General features: G+C 28.5%; 1 protein-coding gene and 1 long non-coding RNA gene across 2 annotated transcripts in view; one reads left to right on the top strand and one right to left on the bottom strand.

The window, feature by feature from the left end:
* Nucleotides 1-26,423, bottom strand: part of LOC107452765 (pyrokinin-1 receptor-like) — a 113,478-nt gene that overhangs the window by 79,476 nt on the left and 7,579 nt on the right. The window lies entirely within an intron of this gene.
* LOC139425511 (uncharacterized) overlaps nt 1-26,423 on the top strand; it is a 188,375-nt gene that overhangs the window by 160,567 nt on the left and 1,385 nt on the right. The gene's annotated exons all lie outside the window — the stretch shown is intronic.

Raw genomic sequence — 26,423 nt, 5'->3', positions numbered from 1 at the left:
TGTCAAATAAATTATTTAAATAACATATAGTTTAATTTTAATTATCTTTTAGAAAATTTGCTTTCAATTTTTCGTCTTTTCATATTGAATGCTTTTTATAACCTATTTAATTATATTTTGATACTATCAAATTGAATAAAATAAACTTCATTAGTACATTTAAATCAGGCATTGAGTATCATTTTTGATTATTTAAGCCATTTACCGTATTCTATTAATAGGGAATTTAACATAAATAGTATACGATTATCAAAGAATGGGAGCTTAAAAGTGATAATTAGAAAATTATTGTATTTCATGAATTAAGCACTATTACTAATTATACATTAATCAGATACTAATAATACGTATTAATAGTTAACATGAACTATTTAATTTACCTATTTGTTCTTTGAGATGAAAGCAGCATACTTCTGCCTTATAAATCAAATGAAGAAATTTATTTTTGCATCACATCTTGTTCACATATATTCTTTGGAATAGATAATTTTTAGCTTAAATTTAATTAGATAAAATTTAATTAGTAGTTACTTTAATTCTCCGCACTTGTTTATCTACTCACTTTAATTAAAAGTTTAAGCAAACGAAAAGAAATTAATTAAATCAGAATTCGGTATTTACATGACAGATCGCAAAACTTCACAATTAGTTAATTAAAACACTATTAATAAGGTAAGTGAATACTTGTAAATATAGATGAACTATTTTCGAAATAACTCAATAGACTTTATTAAGTTCTCTCTTTGCATTTAAACTTAATATACTTGTATATTCGAAATTAAGACTCGAATATGACGGGATATATACATGGGACAAATTTCTGACTAAGAAGAAGAATATAAAAAAAGCCACAATCAATAAAATAAATCAGTACTTACAGAAGTCAATCAAAAGTTTTCGTAGATCATGCAGATATTCCTTATATGAATTATTGCAGAACAAACAATAATTAAAGGAATAAAACTCTTTATAATAGAGTTCGTTAATGGAATACACAAAATGGAAACAGAAATCTGAACCGAAATATACTGTCTGAAACGAAATGTGCCTTTCATCATGTGTCTTACAGAAGTCATTCAAAAGTTTTCGTAGATCATACAGATATTCGTTAAATGAATTATTGCAGAACAACAAACAATAATTAAAAGAATAAAACTCTTTGTAATAGAGTTCGCTAATGAAATACACAAAATGGAACCAGAAATCTGAAGTGAAATATACTGTCTGAAACGAAATGTACCTTTCATCATGTGTTCTTCACAAACAGTGGGTATAGATTTAATGGAATTAACATCATGTGTTGTTCTTATAAAGTTGTGACCTAGTATCTTGTTTAGTTATAAGATTTAATATTCAATGCTGTTATCATTGCTCAAAATGCAGATTTAGTGCTATGTGTTTATGTCTAATTTTTTTGTTAAATATAGCCGTAAAATTTAACTCAATGTGACCTTTTGAAGCATGTAGTTATGCATCTCGTAAAAATGGTTTAATAAAAAAACTGCATAATCGAGATGCAAATTTCTAAATATTATACATAACTAAAAATTATTATTTAGAACATGTTTTATATCTAAAAATAAATTTACCATCTTACTAAAATGAGATAATAACATGGTAATTATCTAACGTCTTTTTTTTATATTCTGTTGCATGAAATTCTTTAACAGATCTGAGAGGCTTTTGTAACACTGATTTCAAATCTGCAATCGGTTTCGTTCTCCAAACTAAGCTTTTTTTTAAATGGCATTTTGTATTTTTATCGAATTGTACAAGATTAAAAACATTTACCGGAAATGTAATCATATGCCACTAGGGACGCTTCCTTCCTGTTAAAAATTTTTTCGAGTATTTCTGAAGAGGTCCTAGTGGGGAGGCATCCCTAGTCACCTACGATGACATTTCTGTGCCTGAGACCCCATAAAATTCTAATCTTGATGATGTGCCCTAACTCCCCTAGAAGTTTGTCACAAGATTTACCCGACACCCTGTTATATCTCTGTTACATATAACGTTTTTAAACGCATACATTTAGACAAAAAATAGAGTAAAAATTCTATTTTAAAAAACACTGTATTATTTGGAGGAAAACTAATTTCATATGTGAATTATTGTATTAATTATCAATATTAATTATATATACAATATTAATTATATGTTACATTAATTTAATTGTATTATCCCGCCCCCAAATTTAAATTATTTTTATAAGTGGATCGGGAACGTTGTTCTCTTCTATCGTTCTGTTGTAATCAATACTATGCAGTATTAGTTATTTGAATGATAAATCAGTAATTTACGGGCATTAATAATGTTAAAAAAATAATAAATGCATAGAAAAATATACTTTTAAATGATCAACTGTCACGTTTTTTTCCCTATAAACGACCCAAAAACGTTTAATACGAAACAATTTTTAAAAAATGTAATTTTATTATAATCATTGGACACGCGTAAGAAATATTAGTGTTGAATTCAATGAAACATAATGCAGTTTTATTTTCAAAAATCAGTCAAAGCAGTTAGAAAAATTATCAATTTATGGAAATTGGGAAAAAGCGACTTTGCTTCCTAATAAATTATTTTCCCATTGCAACTTACACTAATTCGAAAAAGATTATTTTGGTGACCAAAAGGTGTTTTGAAAACATTTGGGAAAGAAAACGTGACAAGAAACGCTTACGTTTTCAAAAAATCTTGTATTTAATTTTATTTTCATCATGAATAAAATATTTGGTTGCATTCGTGTTCCCGCTTATTTCGAAAGTGGGAAAGCTAATAACCTCTGAAAAAGGCGGAACATTGCTTTCTGTATCTGTATACACGCTTTTGAAATTACTTTTATCATTTGTTAAAATTAATCTATCAAAAATATCATTTGTTCCAACGTTCTAGAGTCAGGGGAACTTTTTTATGAAACAAAAGAAAGAGAAAAACTGCTTTGAGATAAACTTAGTTCTACGAATCTGAGGTGTAAAATAAATGAATAAAAATGGTGTAAAAAATAATGCCGTATCTTGTATGTTTTATCTAGTTATTTTATCTGACTATTTTTAGAAAAGTTAAAATTTGTAATTAAATTAAGCTACTATACAAACACACAATAACTTTACAATTTAAAATTTGAACATGCATTTTATAAATTTTTTAATTTTATGAAAAAGAAAAATTGCTAATTTTATGGGGGGGGGGGAATCAGTCAGTTTGTGTGTGAGCATAAAACCATTTATTTCGGATAGAATTACTATTATTACCATTTTGGCACCTGTTTCTCAAGAGGATTGGTAAAGTTATTTTAACGACAAAAAAACTTGGTTGTTTTAACAAAGTACTCTATAAAATAATGTCAGCATTGTGATTGATGCAGGCCGAGAACAGCAGTTGTTCGACCAGTCGCTGCTGGGATATAAACATGTTGAACCTTATTTGGAGGCAAGTGCTTTGTCCTATGGCAGCTTTAGTGGGGCAGTATGAAGAAAAATCTTAATTTTTTTTAAAGTCTTAATTATTACAATAATATTTAAGTGTAAAACCGTTTAAAACTAACGTTTAAATGTGTAAAACGTTTCAGTGTAAACCCGTATAAAAACATCTGGCAACTTAACTTACCAAAAATTTCTGTGTCTAAAAATATATGATAATCAGGTTGAGTACAGATTTGACAATAGAATCAAATCTCAGTTTCATTTATACGATGCACAAAACTGTGATTATTATTAATAATTAGATTAATAATTAAATTATTAATTATTACTAATTAAAATTATTATTACTAATTAAAATTATTATTAAAGAAAAAAGAGCAAATGACCATAAAAAGATTTGAAAAAAGGGTAGAGTTATAGCTTGGTAAAGAAAAGTATATGACAAAAACAAGAATTTTCACTGACGGTTATAGTTCATTTATGAATGAGTTGAAAAACAGAGAAAACCCTTTAACAGCTTTAAACATTTTAACAGAGAAAATAGCTTTAAACCGTCAGATATACAGAGATAATCTGTAAAAGGAATATGAATTTTTTAAGAGCATTTTTTCTCGTTATAAGTCTTATTTTTATCTCTCCTTGTAAACCCAAAAAAAGATACTGCACTAATACTTTGCTCTAAATGCTAAATTTTCAAATATTATTGCGAGTTTTGTGACATATGACTCTTTAAATTCGTGAAAAAAATTGTGCTAAATATTATTTGAGTAATTCGATACAGAAACGAACTCTCTCTGAACAAATATGCATTTTCTTTCTGATATAACCATGTTTTTGATCATAGAAATTTGAAGAATGGCTGGAAGAGTGGTTGAAAGTTTAGTCACTTAATGTTAATTTTAATTGTTGTTCACTATTAGTTGGAAACTTTTAAAGGAATCGAGAACTTTTACGCGTGGTTATAACTCATTTATCCAAAAGTAAGACCAAGTAACAAAAAATAATCATTACTTTGTATTTTCCCATATTATACTAAACTAAACTCAGGGGCACGACAGCCCATAGAGGGCCAAGGCCTACTGTGCCCATCTCAGTTTTCTTAACCTAGGGCTCCAGGGTGCAGGAGCAGATGTTCCGGTTTAGGTGGTCAGCCTAACGCGGAACTCCGAGTGTTTAGTTCCCAAGCATGCTCGGTACCCATTTATCGACCCACTGAAGGGATGAAAGGCTGAGTGAACCTTGCCACGCCCGAGTATCGAACTCAGGACCTGCTGCATGGGAGCGCGAAGCGCTAATACTAAGCCACCGGGCGTCCTATATTACAGCCGTCAAAAAATATTTTGATATATTATTACCTCATTTTAAGCAATGGAATAATTTACAAAGTATGTGAGAAAGTAATCAAATAGCTCTTGCGCGCAGAGAAAATTTAAGAATTACGATACTTTTGAAATTATGTAATTTAATATATCTTCAGCCATAACTTCTTTTAAATTTTGTACTTTACCTCCTAAAAGGCTCCTATTAAACTTTTCAATTAATGCATTTAATAACAAAAAATTGTAAATTATTTTTCATGGGAATAATTTTGGATAAATGAATTTTTTAACATTGAGTTTACGATTCGCTCAAATGCGTTGGGTTATTTATTTGAAATTTATTTTCCTTTTATTTATATAGAATGTATTTTTGTTGGCTGCTAATTAGGTATTAAATCTAATTTATTGCTAAATTCAACTGTAGTTATTTGAAAAGACGATTTAAGAGATATAGAATTATGTTTTTAAAGCAAATTTTTCGCTTTAACAAATTATTAACAACATGAAAAATATGCCCCCAGAGAAGATCTTTAAATATTTTCTGAATATATTTTAAACATTCAACTGCGTTATTAATATAAAATAATTAAATGTAAGAAAATATTTTAAAAATCAGTGAAAAATTTTCCAAGTCTAAGTAGTTTTCTGTCTGAGCAGTTTTTGGCAAAATTATTGCAATTATGTTTTCGTTATTTTTCAACTACTCATTCTTTTTTACTGTTAATAGGTCTATAAAAAAGAAGTTCTCTATATTTATACTTAATTTCTACAATTTATTTTAAAAATAATAACAAATTTTTGTTAACTGCTTGCTTAATTGAAATGCAATATTGCTTTTAGAAATTCAAAATTGCTAATTGAAATTCAAGTAATGGAAAATTCAAGTAACCGATTTATTTAATTTTAAAGCTTAGGAATAAAAACAAAATAAAATTATCTAATAAAATACTTGTTTACTTGAAACTTTTTAACAGATATTCTCTATCGATTGCATTTTTAGAGTCTAATTAACTATAAGTGACTTATAAAGTTTATATGCAACCATCAAATCTGTCATGTTTCGAAAGATTTTGTGAGCACGCAAGAGTGATTAATCACTTTCTTTTCATGTAAAGATTTCGAAGAAGGAGTCGTATCATACACTTTCAAAACATTTTAAAACATTTTACCGAAAAAAAAGATATTCTAATAAGAGTAAACCTGTTTATTTTGACATTATCGGACTTCTGGTTTATTGATTTCGAGGAACAGATGTGTTGAGTCTCAGAAGAATTTCGGCAAAAAAATAATTAGGGAACACATCAATAGGAATTAATACTGTGCTAAACTATATCAAAACAATCATGCTAAATATTGATTACTAAGAAATCACTATAAAAAATTATTTTTGTCAAAAAATATTTAGCATTCTTTTAAATATCACTTGGCAACAATGCAAGTTGGTATCAATGGTATCCTTTGGTATCAACGTGGCGAGTATCAATACATCATGTAAGTATTAGCGTAAGTATCAACGGAATAACGTTGAATTATATAGCGGACATACATGTTGTTGGTAAGGTGTCAAACTAAACCATGTACGAATCGAATACTTAAAACTTAAGATATTTCTCTTCCCATTGACGAAAACGTTTCCTTAAAAGTAACATGAGCTAAGAATTTGTCAACTAAACCCTAATGTCATGCAAATTCGCTGCAACTTAAATAAAATGTTCAAATAGACGATGTTCACTGCAATCTGTATATTCTTAAGAATAACGTTATTCTTTTCGTTATTGACGAAGCCATTTCCTGATAAATGCTCCGAGCGAACTGTTTGCCAGCTGAGCCATAATATCTTGCGAATTATAATAGCACATTATACACTACAACATTTATAATATATGGCCATTATATTAGTTTTAATACTATTTATGCATTTTAATTAACCGTTATGATATTTTGCATATTAAAATTGAAATATTTAACATTATTATTATTAATCATTATCTGATCCTTAAATTGAATAGTTCGAGGAAACATATCGTCAAATTGTTGAAATTACCAACTTCGAATGCTTGAAGATACTAATTTCACAATTTCATCAAATAAATTAGAACTAATGTGTATGTATACATAAACATAATTATTTCGATACAACATAAGAAAAAGGACTTATTGACCAATGAGTGTTCTGTCATCACCAGGATTCGTGTTCTGGACCCACTGAAAAAATTTCCAGATCAAATTAAAGTAAAAAGTACCGGCACACAGATTGCAGGTACTTTTCGCCGTAAAATCCATTTTTAGTGGAACATGTTACTGAACACAAAACCTGATATACCATAATTTTAACTCAAGTAATTACCGTAAAATCACTGAATCAATCTAATTAAATAAATTTTACTATAAAAATGGATTTTACGGATGGACTTCTCGGATGATGCATTTGAAGTACTGATACTTTATATCGTAATTTGATCCGGATTTTCTTTTTACAGTGCAACTGAATGACAAATGAGTGCTTTTACCTTTGTGCTAACCGTTCAGTAGAGGAATAAGTTCTTTAAAAAAATATTCAAATTCAGGCGGAATATAGTTGAAGTACTTATGTAATAGTTCAACATTGAACTGATTCTTTCTGTTGAGTTTACATTGAACAAAATATTTGTTGATTCAAATACTGTTATCCATTGTTTTCTGACATAAAATAATCAATATATTTTCATAATTCTCTTGTTAATGAACGCATATAAAAATCATTAACATTGAAAAAACATTTTGCAAAAAGAAAAAAAAGAACGTTTCACTTATTTATCTCAATTAAGCCTCTTTAAAAAAAATGTCTGATGAAACAAAGAAAAAGAAAAATAATATTTTCCCTCTGATATATTAAATTTCATTTGAATTTCAGAGTTTCTAAAGAAAACTGTTATCTAAATTAATCCCTTTCAAAAGAAAGAGAGAATTAAAAAGCCATGAAAATAATCTGCGAGAATTTCGTTTATTGTCCGCCAAGAGACGCCAAACAGACGGCAAACGGATAGTGAGAAAAATCCTTATTTGATTATTATCCTGATTTACTCGCCACGCGTAAGACCTGAAACAATCAGCATTTATGTTCGTTGCTCCCTTTTTTCATATAAAACAAGTGATATCTTTGTTTTGGGGCACTTCAAATGAAGCATACAATAAGACATGGTAAAGAAAGTAATTAAATAATGCTCTTTGTTAGTAAGTTCCTTTAAGTGCTCCTAAGAAAATATGTTAAGTCTTAACACGTAACAGAAGCTGTAGAAACTCACAGCGTGTTATTTTACGGAAATACTATTTTTTCCCATGCAATCTTTTTTCGGAATGACTGAATTTGCTTTATTAGTATGAACATGATGAAATGTATATTTTCAGGTTTTGGTTTTTATTTATGATCCTCAAGTAAATTATGCATATGGTATAACCATATCTGGGCTCAAAATTTATATAGCCGGGTATGTTCGTAACATTCTGATAGGGCATGTATTTTAGATTGGAAACTGCCAAATTGGACAAGGAAAAGAGAAGAAAGAATTATATTTTAAAGATGCAAATATTATTAATTAGTTAATTTTTTTTCTAAATATTATTAATTAAGTAAACAAATTTAGCTCAGTTTTTGTTAATTTAGTCATGGTTATTATTATTAAAAAAAGTTTACACTAATAGCTGAGTATTAGAAAATATAAATACTAAGTGAGTTTAAAACATTATTTTAACAAGAAAAATGTTGATCAACATATATTAGCTGCTAGTTCTTAGTTATTCGGATAATATCACTTCTTCGTAAATAACAATGCTCACCTGTTACTCTTTTAAGGCTCATCTTCCGAGCTTAAATAATGTTAAATAATAAAGATTAAATGTTAAAAATAAATCAAATGCATAATGATTTCGTAATAGTAGTTAACGCTTCTGATTTTTGCTTAAAATAAAACTATTCATGTAGATATGCTGTTGCTGTTAAAACCAATTTTCCCAGAAAATACCCATATGTTAATTCACATGTTTCCATTAGTTTGCAATCGAAAAAGATATTCAAGCATGAAGAAATTTCTTCCGGGTATGTATTTTGTAGACTATCATATTCGGCAGAGAGTCCAAAATATTTTGTATTCTTCGAGTCCTGATCCATATTAAATGATGTATCGCGCAAATGAGAATCAAATTGGAATGTATTCGAATATTGTACCTGTTTTCACTCTTCCTTCAACATTTACTAAATGCTCTCCCACATTCATCTCTTTGTGATAATATCATATCTTTGTAGTGGTAGTACTTTATTTACGTCGCATTAGAGATATGCAATGTTTAGAGGTTTAGACTCCCTAAGGGTGATCCGAAGGCATGGCAGCATAGTTTTGATCCTCTGCCGAGGGGATGACTCCCCCGATTTGGTAGTTCAAAGAAGGACGTGTGAAATCAAGTAATTTACGGAAGAACAGTTTATTGAATTTACACAACTTATACTCACATTCCACGATACCGTTAACCCTCAATCTCCTCGCAGGCTGATCAAAATAGACACCCACCCGCTCATTGACTGCAGCCAGTGATGCTTGACTTCAGTTTTTTCTTCTATCTTTGAGGAAGTATATTGCCATACATTGAGAAATACCGATACGATTGTTTATATATAAAAAAATTTTAACATCGCTCAGCACTGGTTAACAGTAACCACATCGCCATAGCACCCACTCTATCTTTTACTGATCCTAACTGCAACATTGAGCAATTTTAACCCTAGGCTGGGGACATGGACAGCGCCTGACCTGGTCGCCCTCTCTCCTAACCTTCTTACCCCAACCAACGATAGGTTGTTCAGTTATGACAGATTGAATGTGCACGAGTTGTGTTGTTTTGTCAGCTGCCAGAATCAAGCTCGCGATCGCAGCTTTCTATCTGCACCAGCAGTGTGAACGGCCACTTAACCGACTGTGCCATGGGAGCACAAAGCGCAATAAACATGTTGCTGTTTACAAAATATATATCTGCTTTAGTTAGAAGACTTGACGAAGCAAAATAATGCTCTATACTCACATTCCACCATACTATGTTATTGAAAAAGGAAATATATAGCTGTTTAATACATGGATTATTTGTTACATGATAATCAATTGCTTACTGATACAAATGGACTCCCATAGTTACTTTCTGTGCTTTGAAGGATGCCGTAATGTGTTTACAGATAAGAATTTTCTTATAATCATTTGTCTAAATATACAGTGCCCCCAATCCAAAAAGCAGCTTTTTATGAACTTATCACATTTTCACGTACTAGGACTTGATCTTTATGGTTCAAGGGGCTGACCTCAAATATGCAAATTAATTTATGTCCAGAATAACTATTACTTCTTTGAAATTAATAAATGCACAATAAGTGAAAATAAAATGAAGGGGCCCAATCTTAGAACCTCTATTTTGTATACACTATTAGTATTTTTCTAGACTGCGATTACCTATCAGATTTCCATGGTAGCGAATTCGAATCTGTCGAAACAGAAGGTAAATTTGTCCAAAGAAAGTATTTTTTGTGTCTGATTTTGTTACTTAAAATATAATCCGTGCATCGTAATTAACATATTTCGTTTTCATAATTTGTAAGGAAATACAACGTAAAGTAAAAGAAGTAACAAAAAAATGAACTAGAGAAATCTGTTTGCTATGCGAATGCGCAAATCCTGTTTACGGTGCACACTTTTAAATTAAGACAAATGAATGCCAAACTACAAATATGCACTTATATTACTCAAAAAAGAGGAAGCAATTTTGAGTGACGTTATGTTTCTTTTTTTTTTTTTAATTTTGTGATAATATACTTTCCAACAACAACGAAATACTGCTCTAGGCTCTGTGATTGGTCAAAATGAAAGTTTTTTTTAATCTGAAAATTCTTCTATTGTTTTTATTAAATATAGAAATAAACTATGATACCAGATATTGGTCTCGATTAATCTTGGTAAATTCATCAAAGCAAATATTATTTAACAGTTATCTATAAATATCTTCCAATGCACCTCTATAAAGTTTTTGACAAGAAGTACAAAACAGTTTATTTATGAGGACGGTAACATGCTCATATCTTTAGTACTCTTTATTTGGAATTTTAAAAAGGATTTATTTTATTTTCCTAGGGAAAAAAATATTTCATTTTCTTCATTGAGTGACAAGAAAAGAACGCTTCAAAAAAAAACTTATTTTTCGTTCAAATATTGAGGCCAAATTTCTATATGCTGTTTACTTTAAAACCTAAAACTGCATATTTAGCTCAAAAAATATATTTCCATATATTTTCCATTCGCATAAGGTATTTTCTGTTGTAAATAGAAGTTGTTGATAAGTGCGTTGTTGATCAATCAACTTATCAACAGCTAGATAAATATGTTTTTAACTCGTCAGAAGCAGTGACAGCTGAAATTCTATAAGTCTATGATCTGTTTTGAAACGCTTACCTTAAGCTATACATTTAAATGCTGATATTAAGCTATGCATTATTTGAACGCTCCTCCGCAAATAATACTATGAAAGAATCATTTGTTTGCTATGTGTTTAAAAGTTTATCTAATACTTTATAATTATGATTGCATACCGCTATGAGCATAAATGCTTACTTAAAGTTACGTACGTATATAATTTGTACATCAACTACTTAAAATGTATGCAGAGTTCAAGTTAAATAATATCAAGTTAAAATTTAATCAAGTTAATAAGTTGCATAATTATAATTATAAAACACTTCGCTCGTAAATTATATATTTCCGTGAGCATCTCAGAAATAAAACCTCACTTTTGATGATTCAGCAATTCTTGAGCTGCATTTTGCTAATTTTGAGATTTATTAAAACAATTGAAATATGTTATTAATTAAAACAAGTGAAATTGAAATCGCGACGAAATCACGACATTTGTGACTAAATGCGAACCTCAAATATATGACAAAAAGGTTTCCTCAATTTGGGAACTCATCGCAATGCAATGTGAGAGATTGTTACCTAGAATGACGAAACTAGAATGACTATCGAAAATAAAAGGACGAAACAAGCCTATCAGCTATGGAGTTGGCTTCATACCAGGCAGATCCCAGGTTCGAATTCCGCTTCTGGCACGCGTGTAATTTCTGTCTTCTTGTGTTTTTTGGGAGACAATGTTCCACCTGTATGGTGCTCACGATAAGATGATAATTCTAGGAGGTTTTCATTTTCGATAAATTATTAATTAAGCAACTTTAATTTTGACGAAATTCTTTTCCTTTAAAAAATGACGATAGCTAATTGTTTGCTCGGAGCATATAGGGGAGAGTTGGATAAAACGGGATACCATTATTGCTTTTATTTACTACGGAATATCTGTTTAGGAAAACAATACATTATTTTTTTGTAGCTACAACATTTATTGAAGCACACAAAAAACATATTTTCAACTAATTTTAATGACAGAGAAATAGAAAAAAAAATTCATTTCCAAACTCTTACATATCCCGTTTTAGCATACCTGGGTTGGATAAAACGGGATAGGGTTTACAATGTTTAATTTTTGCATATATATAAAGATAAAATAATAAATAATGCAAATATATTAATAATTGTTTATGTATAATAATTGTTTATGTATAAAAAAGTCTTCATCAGAGAAATACATTACAATTAGTTCTAAAGAAAGATGTGAAATCCTAGAGTCGAAAATAAAATGCTTAATAATGAACGTTAATAAACAAATTTTGCATTACTATATAAAGAGACTAAATTATTCAAAAAATATATATAGTTAATATAAATAAGTTGTTTAAAAAGCCTAGGCCTACATTAATATACGGCTATTTTAAAATGTAATAATCCAATAAATAATTAGGTGGATAAAACGGGACATGAAAAACTCTATCCCGTTTTATCCAACTCACAAGTGTCCCGTTTTGTCCGACTCCGTCACTTTTTGAAACAAACATGGTTGCTGCGTAAATGTGAAAAGAAAATTAGATAAACTGCAAATAAAAATATTGGTAAATAAATGGTTAAATTTAATACTCACCGGAATTTTATTCCCATATATGTAGGCAGTACAATGTAAAAAGCAACGCACTTAAATGTAGAAAATGGCAAGAAAATAGAATAAAAAAATTTTGAAACCAACAACTTTCTATCAAATAGTGATCTCGAGGCGGGACGCACCGAGAATGATATAATCACGGTCGAATAACACGTTTCTGTCGTTGTACACTAGAGAGTTGCAATAGTCTGGTCCCTAGGCGACGTATCCCGTTTTGTCCGACTATCCCGTTTTATCCAAAGAAGAAAACGGTTTCCTCAAAAACGAAGAAAGTTTCGTGAAACTTGAGCATCCATTTTAGAAGTGTCTGTTTTAGTCTAGTTTTGCAACTTTATCACAGGCTATTTGCTATTGCGTGTGATGGTACTATTTTTGAAATAAAATTTCACAAATATGCAATCTTTGCAACCTGTGAAAATTTTGATTTATAAACATTTAATTCAAAATGTTTGTATTTTACGATTTCATCCATCAAAAATTATAACTTTCAGTTTTAAACAATAAAAAAACAGTACTTATTATTCGTGTAAAAGCCATGGAACCTTCGAAGAACGACTTTAATATATTTTCCGAATCCTTACAAATAAGTTAGCATTTAAATATTTCCTTGTTGTGTATATATACTTAAATTCAATTTATAGCGTAAGCATAAAACGATGCATAAGGTTCTATTTTTATTATTTCTCTTAAAATGCATTCTAAATAGAATGAAGACGTGAGAACGCCTCCCGAAATGCGTGTGAGCCAAGTTCAATTTCAATTCATTTCGATCATGCTCCTAAATCTTTCAGTGGTGCTTTGTGAACTGAGAATTGATGGGTTTCTGAGGGTACCACGTCTAGATCAAATAAATGGCATACTATTCTTACAAATAGAAGCAAGCTTAGAAAGTATTTGGCGAGAAAAAAAAATCTCATCTGAAAACGAAATGGAACAATTATTGATTTTCGACTCAGATTCACTAGCTTAAAGTCAGTTTTCACTGACACGCACGAGGATGGAAAAAGATACATATTTAAATAAACTGCACGATATTTTCGTTTTCATAAAAGCAAACGATAAAACTCGCTCTTTCGAATTAGAAAACATAGTTAATTTTAAAAATTATTATTCATTTAAGCATGTGATGTTGAAATATTTAGGAGTGTGAAACCGTAATATTGCTCAAATTTGCCACAATCGTATTATGTTGTGAAGTGGAAGCATATTATCGAACTTGTTTGATTTCATGTATCGAAATAAAATGTAATTTGCAATCAAAATGTTGATGTCGAAAAAGAACGATAATTAGTAACAAGTAACTGTTTATTTCGTTAACATTAAGGAAATTGCAAGTTATGTCATGGGTGGAGGTAATACATATCAACAAATATGGTTACCATAAACCCGGTAACGTCCCCAAAGAAGAAAATGTATCCCCATCAGACGAAATTAATGATAACGATAAACCACAATGAATTTATTCACCATGCAAACCGAAAAAGAACTGATTCACTATAGAATCCAAAACGTAAACATTTGCAAAATTAGGAGAGTATTTAGCCAATCTAAGTTTGTTGTGAATTCGAGAAATATTATCACACTTTTACGATTTTATGCCTCAGAATATGATACGATTTACAATTATAATATTAATGTCGACAAGCAAGGAAAATTAATAACAAATGACAGTCATTTTATTAACATTAAGGAAATAAGTTACATTATGAGAAGATATAATATATATTCTTTGTGGTTACCTGGAACCCTAAAACGTCATCATAAAAGTAAACTTATCACCATCTAACGAAGTTAATATTAACGTTAAACCACAGTAAGCTGATTCACCATGCAAACCAAAAAGGAACTGATTCACCTTATAATCCAAAACGAGGTAAGTAATGAGTGGGCGAAAAAGTTGACGCCAATGGCATTACACGAATTTGACCGGAGGCACAAATGGACGAAAATCAATTTTTGCAGTGAAAAATGGGGAAAATGCAGTATTTCATAAGTTACTTTTAACATTTTTTAGTGCTATCGTTGTGCTAATAGTAGTAAAATGTTTTTAGAAATACTAGTGAGCTTTATTTTGCAATTAAATAAATAATAAATGTAATAAAATTCAAATAAAGATATTGGAAAATCTAGTAATGCTTACTTGAGTAAAATGAACTAATAATTGAATAAAACAAAGGCTGAAATTATTTTAGGCATATGTAATATTATAATCTAATTTTATTAAAGTAACAAAAAGTAAAACGGATGATTAAAAAAGAATTGCAACATCTTGTGAGTATTAAAAAAAATTTAAAAAATGGTATAAATTTTTAAAATCGGTATTATCAGCTGATTTTTCTATTTTCTACAAACGTCGAGGATAAGTAAATTACTTTCATTCAACCGTGGTAATGTAGAACTGTTTTTTTTATTGTAGTCTTTTTAAAAGTTAATGCTTGAAATTTAAACATTCAAATGGTTACATAGTAATAAAATTTATTACAAAATCTTTTTTATTTGTGCATGCGAAGTCATTAGTAAAACATTTATATTTAATTGTTTAGTTTTGATATAAATATCACATAGCTCTTTATTCCAACATTTCTCTAGGTTCAATTTATTGCTCTTTATTGAACTTATTACTTATTTAATAGCAAAATAAAGTTCGCTACCGTATTTCGTGGACATTTAACTACAAAAAAATAATAAAATAAGTTAAAATTAACTATAGAAATAAATTCATTTTTCCTAGTTTTGTCCCAAAAATCAATTTTCATCCTCCCTCCATGAGTCATCAACATTTGTTAATTTTTAATATACTATAATATGAATCAATTGAAATGAAAATTGATTCATTTTAATATCTTATAAAAGTTCACCGTAATGTTTCAAAACACCGATATTATGGTTAAATGCTGAATAGATTTTTTAAACGGTAAAAATAGCTCTTAACCATGCAGTTGATGTAGATATACACTTATCCCAAACAAGGCATTGCTTTTCAGATAAAACTGATTGCCATTTAGTAAATTTAAGAAAATAATCTTCGAAATCTTTGAAAATAAATAGAAGCTCTTTTCCAAAAATATATTTTAGTTTAAAACTGTTCTTAGAAGTTTCTAAAACTGTTATTAAGTAGTATAATGAAAATTGATATGAAAAAAATACAAATAAATAAAATAATAAGTGTTATTTATTTTGTTTTGTACTTTGTTTACACTAGAAACACAAACGCTGATCAATTTATATTTTATAAAGTTATATTTCCAAATAGAAGTTATCAGTGCAACATAAAAGTTCGTAACTAGTGCATAATATGATTCTCAATCAAATTTTGGAGGAAATTCTCGCTATATTCAATCGTTTTAATATAAAAATAACAGAAATCGGAATTTATTTCTATTTTAGAATCAGAATTATTTTTTTATTCGGAATGAATTATGAGAATTTATTTCTATTTATTTTTATATTTTAAGCAATACATTATTGTAATCTCAAAATTATATCTACCATATTATAATATGAATTGATTCTAATCAGTAACTGTACCATCAAATTGATAAAGAATTTTGCTAAAAAGAAAGAATCTTTCCTTTTTTTACATACTGAAGAAAATTGATTAGACAAAACACATTTTTTGTGATATTTATAAACTTAATATTCATAATTGAAAAACAGCGAGATTTAATTAATAGGTAATAATTACGCCGGCGTTATTTTATGAATTGTCGTGAAAACAAAACTAAAAATGTCATCAGCAATTTGGCGTAATTAGAAGACTGAGAACAGATTTGGCGTGGAGCCAAACATCATTTGTAATGAGATGAGATAACTGATATGAACACGAACAAGGAATTTAAATTTGCTAATTCGATTACTTTATTGAATGCGCATTGATCCAGTTCTTTCTTCTAATTCTTTTAAATATGTATGCAAATATATTTCGCAACCTTTCGTGCTTAATGCATCGATAAAAAATAATGCGATTTAAAATATTTCTAAATGTTTAATTCTGCTAACGGTTTTTATTAATTTATTTTACACAGAGAAAATAATTTAATAAAAGTATTCTAAGATAATAACATTTCTGGTAAAAAAAAAACTTTAGTTCTGGTTCCCAAAATATATGGTATTTAAACCATTTATTTGGTAATGTTTTATTCATATGATGACCGTTTACCAGAAATTCTGATTTTCAAAATTATAGTTCTTATTACCATACACTAAGTAAAAGAATACAAAACTAAACAGTAAACTTAGCCAAAAAATGGTTAATCTAAGGTGTCATGATAAAAGTACTAAATTTTATCACAGATTGTGAAATTATATTTCATTTTTATTTCCCGAAATCATTACCAAAGCAATTCGGTAAAAATTACTGAGGGTTTTCATGTTCGCATAGTCTGAAGCATGGTAAATTTCCCCATATTCTAGTAGTTTTAACCATACTTTTTTCTCAGTATATTTTTAATTAAAATAACACATTTTGAAATAAGACAATTTGGACAATAATTATATCAATTGTTTATGACTGGTGCCCAGATTTTGATAAATTAAAAGTCCTTTTAAAACAGCAAAAAATCTCCTTAATACATAAAAAAATTCCCTTAAATTAACAGAAAAGTTATCTAAACCAGAAGTTCAATCTGAGACATCATTTCTTTCCAAAATTTTGGTACACCTACATTAAAAAATGTATATTAAAAGAAATTAAGCAGTGAATTTCTTAAAATTGTTAGTATTTCTAAAATACTTGAGGAAGAAAGTTTAAAAAAATTCACAAACAGCTTGTGTTTATTTACTTTAATAATTTTTAAAATTTATAATCTTCAATTTTAGACCTAATATTGTCAAAGATCTTAAAAAATAAACTAATTTAAAAAAATACGATTGAATAAAAAAATATACCTTGAAATTGCAAAAAATGCTATAAAAGAGCAAAGAAAAACACATTTGGGTTTCATTTATGAGGCGAAAACTATTTATTTTACACTTGATATCTTAAGGTTTATAAAGATTCTTTAAATAATTATTACATTCCTACGAATAAGCATCAATAAAAATGAAATCATTTACATAAATTAACTGCAAAAAATTAAGTCCTTAATTAAGTTAAAATGTTTAAAGAATATAAAATATTCAAATATAAAATATTATACATCGATTAAAATATTGTAAAATATTCCTTATAATGAGATTTACTTTATCGGAAAAACAATTGAAAATCGCTTAATTTAGACATTTTTCAACAGTGTGTTAATATAGTAAAATAAAACTTTTGAATCGATAATTTCAACATCGATCTCTTATTTTGAGACCTAAAAATGTTCTCCTTCAGTTCTGTATTATTATTCAATTTGAAAGAACATAAAATAATAATTGTGTTACACATTTTATGTGATGTTTCTTAATGATCTATAAGCAAATGTTGCTGGTCGATTAGAGATTCTGTTTCTATTTTTTGCAATTTTCAGGAAAAAAAGATAACTTTAATTGTCCCACAAGCTTACATTTTATAAATTGGTTTGAAAAGAATGTATACGTAATTTTTTACTTTTAAGTGAAATAAAAGAAAATATTTTTTCAAAAAATATAAATAATTAGTTATTTCAATTGTTTAAATTATTTATTTGCCTTCAATAAATATAACTTTAATTTCGAAAGAAATTGTCAAAAACGATTTAAGTTGAAAAATTTCAATTGTTTGTTGTAATATTAACACAGTAAGAAACATGTAAACCTTGGTAACAACTTTGTCCCGCAAACTTTAAAAACAATGTTGCCATTTTAAATACAGTAACATTTAAGCAGTAACTTAGAATGCTGATAGTGTTTATTATTCCATTTTATACTTAATCGGCTCTGGCTTCTGACATTTTGTGAAATTATCACTCATATGAGAAATATTACTCAATTCTACATTAACGTGCCTCTTTAGTTTTTCTATATATTATAACCTACTCTTTCTCCAAAATTACAGAGATTAGTCTATTGTCAGTAGTCTTAATATAGAACAATAAAACTGAGGAATTAATGATTAACATATTGTATTTTAAGTAACATTTGTTATAAATCGACGAAATGACTAACAAAAGTCTGTAGCATTTTTGGCAATATTTGGATTAAATTTTTCAATATTTGGATTCAGTTCTCAAAATTTACGATAGGAGAAAAATTAAATTAATTAGTTTTTATAAACAATTGTTCTGTTCTTTTTTCAGATTTACTTAATCTTCAAAGAAACTCTTTGTAATATGAGTAGTAAATTTTCAGATTTACTAGTCACATAATTTCAAAGAAACTCTTTGTGAATATTAATTTTTCACCCAAAAGGAGAAACGCTTTAATGCCGCTTTTAGATGTATATCTTGTACCAAGATTTTACTCATAACTCCCTTATTTTAAGAAAGTCATTTAAATAATCAATATTGAAAACTACAAAGCTTTAACGGATCGCAACAATGTTGCTTGATGCTTATTATAATGAAAAACAATGTAATTAATGTTGGGGTTTTTAATAATTTGAATGAAGAAATAAAATGTATCCATATTATGTATATTTCAGTGTATAACTCTACCCCTATTTCTAATTTCGATACAATTTTCTCTTATGTCGATTATTATTACAATTCACGCCATGAGTCAAATGATCCTAGATGCGTGGCAAAAGTAATCACTAGAAATGTGGATTCAAATGTTTTTGTAAGATACAGTCGGACCTCTATTTAACGAAGTCGCTAAATCTCGATAATAAGTTCCTCATATGGAAAATTCGTTAAATAGAAAATCATCGCTTGAAATATTTAAACAACACAAAACAGGTTTTAAATTTATAAACACTAGACATAATTAAAATAGCAATTGATACGCCTTTATCTTGTAACCTAGTATCTAATATTTATTTTATAAATCATAACCATAAAAGAAATCTGAATGGAAAGCAAAAATAGAGCAAAACATTATCCAGCGTTACACTATCATGCTACATACATTTCCAGCTAAAAAATGCTAAATATGTGTATATAATTATAGCTGCATTTATTATAAAAGTAATTTTAAACATACTTTCATACCACGTGCGTTTTTAAGTTTAATTGCTACTGATAAAATCCACTAATTTTGTTCGTTTGAAATGCAAACAAAAAGAGAAAGGGATTTAACTCTTTCTTAAATAGTAACTTCGAAAATCAATTCAAGGTCATTTCTCCCATAAAATGAGTTAACAAGTTAGAAATGCTCTGAAATATTTTGGGAAATAGAGAAAGAGGATAACAAAGAAAAGTTCGTTAAATCGAAAATTCACTTCGCTATTTGGAAGTTATTTTACGAAAAAATTTCCAAAATGTTCTTGGTTCCTCGAAAAAATATCGTAAAATAGCGAAATTAGCAAAATGGAAATTCCTTAAACAGAAGTCCGACTGTATTTTAAAAAAAGTGGAATTTCAAATTCTTCGAATGGGGGTGAAATTTTCTGAACTCAGATAAAAATTAAGTAGGTCCATTGTAAGTGGGGTCCTTATGACAATACTGTTAGCCTTAATGGATCAGACACAGATATTTGGGGATTTTGAAATTTGTAGCTTTATGGTATTCTTTTCAAGTTCTCATTGTATTACATTTTTTGAAAGACAATTGAATAAATTTTCTTACTTCCAATTTTATTCTGAAAGAAATTTAAAGTATTTTTGTGTTTAAGAAAAACCTTTCTATGTAAGGAATATATGATGAGAAAAAATGAAAATTTAATTACCTATAACACATTAAAAATAGCTTTTAAAGGGGATAATTTGTAAAAGTAAAATGATGTAGAGTTATTTATACCTTTCTGTTTGCTTATAATGCAACTATATTTCACGATCAACGAATGCCCGACTTCATCACCGGTGTTTTTCGCAAAACTTAAGAGACTTGTAAAGTTTTACACCGATAACTTTTGAAGAAAGCGTTTAGTGCATGAGTTACAGATATATTAATGTTTTACATAAAATAAATTAACTCGTTGGGCTTAAAAGAGATAAACTAATACCCTGCAGTTTGAAACTACCCATTAGGATGCTTTTTAGAGGATTTTGGTGAAAAACAGCACGATAAGAAGTTTCATTGCGAAATAAGGTAAATCAGTGTTCTATGTTGCCATCTAATCGGAATCGGATAAACTTGAAACATTTTCAATCTGGAAACAATGTACGTAGTCTCCGGCGCAAATAAACAGAAGCTCTTGCAAATGTTTTCAATTGAAATGGGCTGTCAAACAGCAGAACAGTTTGATGTAGAAGTTTTTTCCAGTCTGCAGCACCATCTGCTAGCAAACTTAGCAGTTAATTTCGAATCGTTGAGAAAATACATCTCATTTCCTAAGGAAGACTTATAAAGATGCACACGGTTATCTAATCTCCTTCCATTTTTATTTATTCATTTCCTTGACTTTTAAGTTTTAAATTATTTTTAAGATACTGGGTACTTACTATTGAATAAAAACCTTGTTCTATAAGGATAGAAGAATTTTATCCAAAACTTTGTGTTTACCCTAGTTATTTGCAGATTTTTTCTTTGATGTTTTTTTTTATTTACATCTACTTTAGATTTGCATTTTTTAAGCATTCAAAATGGAAACTATTTTAATCAATAACAAAAATTTCAAAGCAAATATTGCCCGTACTACTGAACTTTAGCTGCTTAAACTAAAAAGAAAAGGAATTTGAATATTTGAATTTATTTAGTACTCTAAATCACCTCACATTTCTTTTTCCTCAAATAAGTTCAGAAACTTATTTAATTTTTTTGACTGTCATTTAACTTAAAAGAAATTCAAGTTCCGTGTACTTCGATGTCATTTGAATTTAAAAGCAATAAACTTCAAAAAGAAGCATGATACTTCCATCAAAGGTATTTGCGTAGTTTAAACAGATAACTTTTCTAAAATTGCTCGCATTGAATTCAGGGACAACTCAACTCAACTCAACTGGGGAACTTGAATTATAAAGCTACTTCTAGTGCTCGACAAGAAACTTAATTTTCGCCGTCTCTTGTCACCCAGAGACTGACGTTTATATGAAGTCTGAGTAGCAGGCATAATTTATAGAAAATCTAATAACTGTTTCGTTCATCTCTTGTTAATAGCTTTACGTTAACGAAAATAATCGAACAGTTACGATTTAAATGAATCATGTAAAGTGTAGTTCTTATTGTGATGAAGCAATATAGCTTTACAGACGATTATCATAATTCAAATTAAGTAATATATATTTGTTGACTGCGAGCAACAAACATTTTGAATTAGCATGTTATTGAGAGTAGAAATTATCATTTTGAGTGGCTTTGTTAATAAGAATAGCATATGATGTGTAGTTCGAATAAAAAAAATTCTTTTAGTGGATAATTAACTTGAAATGAAAGCTTTTAAGCATATGATTTAAAAAAGCTCCAAAATGAATTGAAAAGTCTTATTAAATCTATAAGTAGATATTCAGCAAGTAATTTCAAAATTTCTTTTGATACAAGTACACAGAAAAAAAATATGTTTAAATTTGAGCATTATCTTTAAGTGATGACGTACTTTTTTATAGTGTTTATATTTTACAGAAACTACGCTATTTTTAATATTTCCCAATTCTTTCTAGCTACAAATTACAACGAATTAATTAATAAAATACAAGGTTGTCCTAAATAATAATTCATCCAGTTTCAAAGGACAATTTTCATTTACAAGTTTGCGCGATAAGTTTACACACTGTTAGAATTTTTATTCTAAAATTATGGTTAAATAACCGGCAGCAGTCAGTCCATCCAACTAAACGTAAAGTTTAAGGTAAATATCATTTTTACCTTTCCGGTTTTTAAACCGTTTACAACCATTATGGTTAAAAAAAACATAAATGCAAAACTATACGCTTATTTTCGACTATTTACTACTAGCATGGTTTCAAAACAATAAAAAAGAAGTTCAAGTAGACATTAATGATAGGTAATGGGCTTTTTTTAGATCATTGGCCTTGGAGTTGGGAGGGCAGGATACTGGAAACTCTTCACGTGTTGCAGGGAAAGGAGGCAATATTGTGGTGTCAACGCTGAGACTCGAACCCCGTTCTGTCGGTCATGAGAATGACATATTTGTCATCTCAGTTATAATTTGTAAACATCTGCAAGGAATTAAATGGTTTCCTGAATGGTCCTAGTGGTGTGATAAAATTCTGGTTGATTAATTATATTAGGTGAATGCAGATAAACGGTTTTTCTCGGCTAACAGTTTGAATACCATGTTATTTGTGTTAATCGACTGTTTTCTTAGAATATGGTAAAATAACACTTAAATAAGTTGTTATTTAATAATTTTTTCTGAAAACTTTCTAACAGAGTGGAGAATACTAGGAAAGATAAATACAATAATAAAATACTTGGTCTATATTACAAATAGTCAATGGTAACCCATCTTTGGTAACCCATCAGTTTGGTTATTCATCATTTGGTTACTCAATATCGATAATCCAGGTTCGTGTTCAATAATAATTTGTTCAATAACTGTTTCCATCATCGCTCGTCACAGCAACAGTGACGTGTTACATCAGTGATATTAGCATTTCAATTTCAGTGCACAAAATAAAAAAGCTAGGACACTGAATAACTTATGATCGAATTTCACGTACTCAGACTCAATCTTAATGGTTTGAGGGCCTAACACTAAATATGCTAATGAATTATAGTATACGATATTTCAAGATACGAAATCAGACACAAAACGTACTTTCTCTACAGGAACGCATATTTATTTTTCCGGCTGATTTAAGTTTTTGACCCTAGAGTTATGGAAGTTAGCCACAATTTAGAAAATGGGGTCCCAATAGTTCAGCAGTGCAGTGGAATTAATGCTGTTATTAATTGTTATTATCTAATAAATGCTGTTGATAAATTTTATTGCAGCCATTTTTCAATTCTCTTACTCAAGTTTTTCTATAAAAATAGAGTTTAAAATTTTAGTTAAAAAAATAAAGTTTACGTTCCTTTAAAAAAACAGCTGCGCATTCTTTTTACAGAAATAAAAACTTAATCATCTTGAACATGCATATTTCTTAATAGCCTATTACTTTCTTACAGCATGCGAGCATCTTATACCAAAGAATTTTTTTCCCGTGCAGTTCTTTGCAGCTTTCAAGACTTACTGGAGTTATTATATGTATATACATATTTATAACCATTATTCCAGTATATATTGAATTTTCGAATATAATTATCCATTTTCTATATCAATTTTCGAATTTTCGACTAAATAATCAATCTAAATTTTATTTTATTTTCAATTTTTTTAAATATAAAATACGTATACTTAATGTTTGTTTAAAACATTCGGGAAAAATCTAAAAGCTTTTAGTTTTTGTCATTTATATAAAACTCAACTAAATTATCAAAGCTCGATGATGTAATTTGCAAATTTCTAAAGGATATATTTTTACCTCTATTACGTTTATTTTCAATTTCAGTTTGAAAAATATGTCTTAAGAAAAAAAGGGATGTTGCAAAGAGGGAATTTAAATATGTAAAACAGAGAGAAAATTATATGGGATTAGGCGTAAGTTCGGGATAATAAAATGAAAAATTCACTTGAGGAATATTCAAATATTCTTTTAGAATTATTTTTTTTATTCAATTCACCGTAGTTTCAATTCTAGATGAAACTCTTATTATCTTCATTATTTTTAGTTCTCCAGAGATTAATCGAAAATTATTTGAGAATTTAAATATAAAAAAAAAACAACAAATTTATTCAATAAATATATGTATAAAAGATTCTACAATTGTTATTATTTCCGTAAACAAACGAGAAAGCTTAATATTGAATCGAAATCAAGTAACACGGTTTTAATCAAATTACGGTATGAGACATGAATGAATATTGAAGAATTAATAAAAGCTATACAATTTTTTTGAATTCTACTTCTATATGAGAAGGGAAATTAACTAAAACAAATCCTGAAAATTTCTTCCCTCTTTGGGAAAAATTTCTTTCTGTGATAGCTAAGTTTATGTTTTGTAAATTTGACTTAAGTATATTTTCCTCGCCACTACTTTTAAATGATTCACGAGTTTATATGAAAAGTCCCTTTGTTCCAACTTTCTGGTGGTAAAACTCTTAAAATTGTGAAAAATTACCAAAATTTCTGTAAGTTTCAGAAACTAGAGAATTATTAGATTGGAAGAGAGATATAAAGCTCAATGTATGAAGCGAAATGTATTAAAACTGCATAATTATTGGATCGCAAGAAAGATATAAATCTCAATGTGGGATGGAAAATACCTTGGAGCTACCGAACAGAAAGATAGAAATCCTAATGCGTGAAAAGAAATATTACAAACTACAGAATTGTTCGATCAAAAGAAAGATATAATTCTCAATGTGTGAAAAGAATTCAATGTTCAATTCAATCGATATTTTTAATAAAAATTTAGGTTGCCAAAGTGTTTATGTGAAATGCGTCAAATAACAAAGCAAATAAAACGGAAATAAATTATTTATAGGAAGTAATCGCTTTATCAGCTGCTTTCTGACAAAAATCTTAAGTGTATGTTGCAGAATGATTCAGTGGTGAATGGGTGCATCGAATAAAGAGGCCACATTGGATAACAGACAAATTTAATATTCGTAAAATAATAAAAACAAACAATATGATGGTGCAGTATTTTTAGGACTTTCCAATAAGATTTCCATACCGATTCGTTGCTTGCCACACAAGTGATTACATGCAGAATTATATGTGAGTGATTACAGCGCACTCTGTTTGTCAGACAGAAATTTGTAAGACACCCCACCTGAACTCTTTTGAGTTCATATACCATAAATTTGAATAAAAGAAGTATTTTTTTAATGTATTAATGAATACTAAATACAGTTACCTGTGCTTACTGATGACTAATTGAGTTGAAAAGAAACGTTTACGTTTTTAATCATCAAGTACATTACTATTACATTGAATAGACCTGAATATTAAAATAGTTAAGTGTAATAGTTTTCGGACCACTGTACTAAATTAGAAGTAGTTACAAGCTCCGAAAGGGGAAAAAACTATTTAATAAATGTGTGGCGAGAAATTAATAATTAATAATTTCTTCCACTTCAACTTACTGAATATGATATTTATGCTCATAATGAAAATGAAACCCCTTAATTATATCTAATTAAATTAAAAAATCAAACAAAACAGCTGCGCGATTTTAAAAGAGCGATGGAGAATATTCATGGATTTTTTTTTTGTAAAAACATGTTCTTATCACAATTTATTTAACATATTTTATTCGAAGAATTATATATTTTTTTTTTAAAAATTAGTTCTCTTTTATTGGCATTTTATTTTAAATAATTTCAAAATGGCAACTCGAATATAGATAATAAATTATTGATTAGACCTAAATATAATTGTAAGTTTAAAAATCGTTAAAAAAAAATCCTAACTCTCAGTACCCTTTTAATTGTTTCGCGTAACTCTAGAGTTCCAACGAACGCAATCTAGGAACCGCTGATCTTAACTGCACTAAGCAGATAAATTATACTTGTACTTTTTTGTAAAATTAAAAAAGATAGTTTTTTAGTTGAGGCTTACAATCTGATTTTAAAGCACGGAGGAGGTAGAACAGACATGTCATAAGTTTAACGATC

This window comes from Parasteatoda tepidariorum, chromosome 1 (genome assembly GCF_982258835.1).
Source record: "Parasteatoda tepidariorum strain Cologne lab strain chromosome 1, Ptep-v5.0, whole genome shotgun sequence".
NCBI lineage: Eukaryota > Metazoa > Arthropoda > Arachnida > Araneae > Theridiidae > Parasteatoda > Parasteatoda tepidariorum.
The sequence above is the reverse complement of the archived record's forward strand: the minus strand, read 5'-3'. Positions and strand labels throughout refer to the sequence as shown.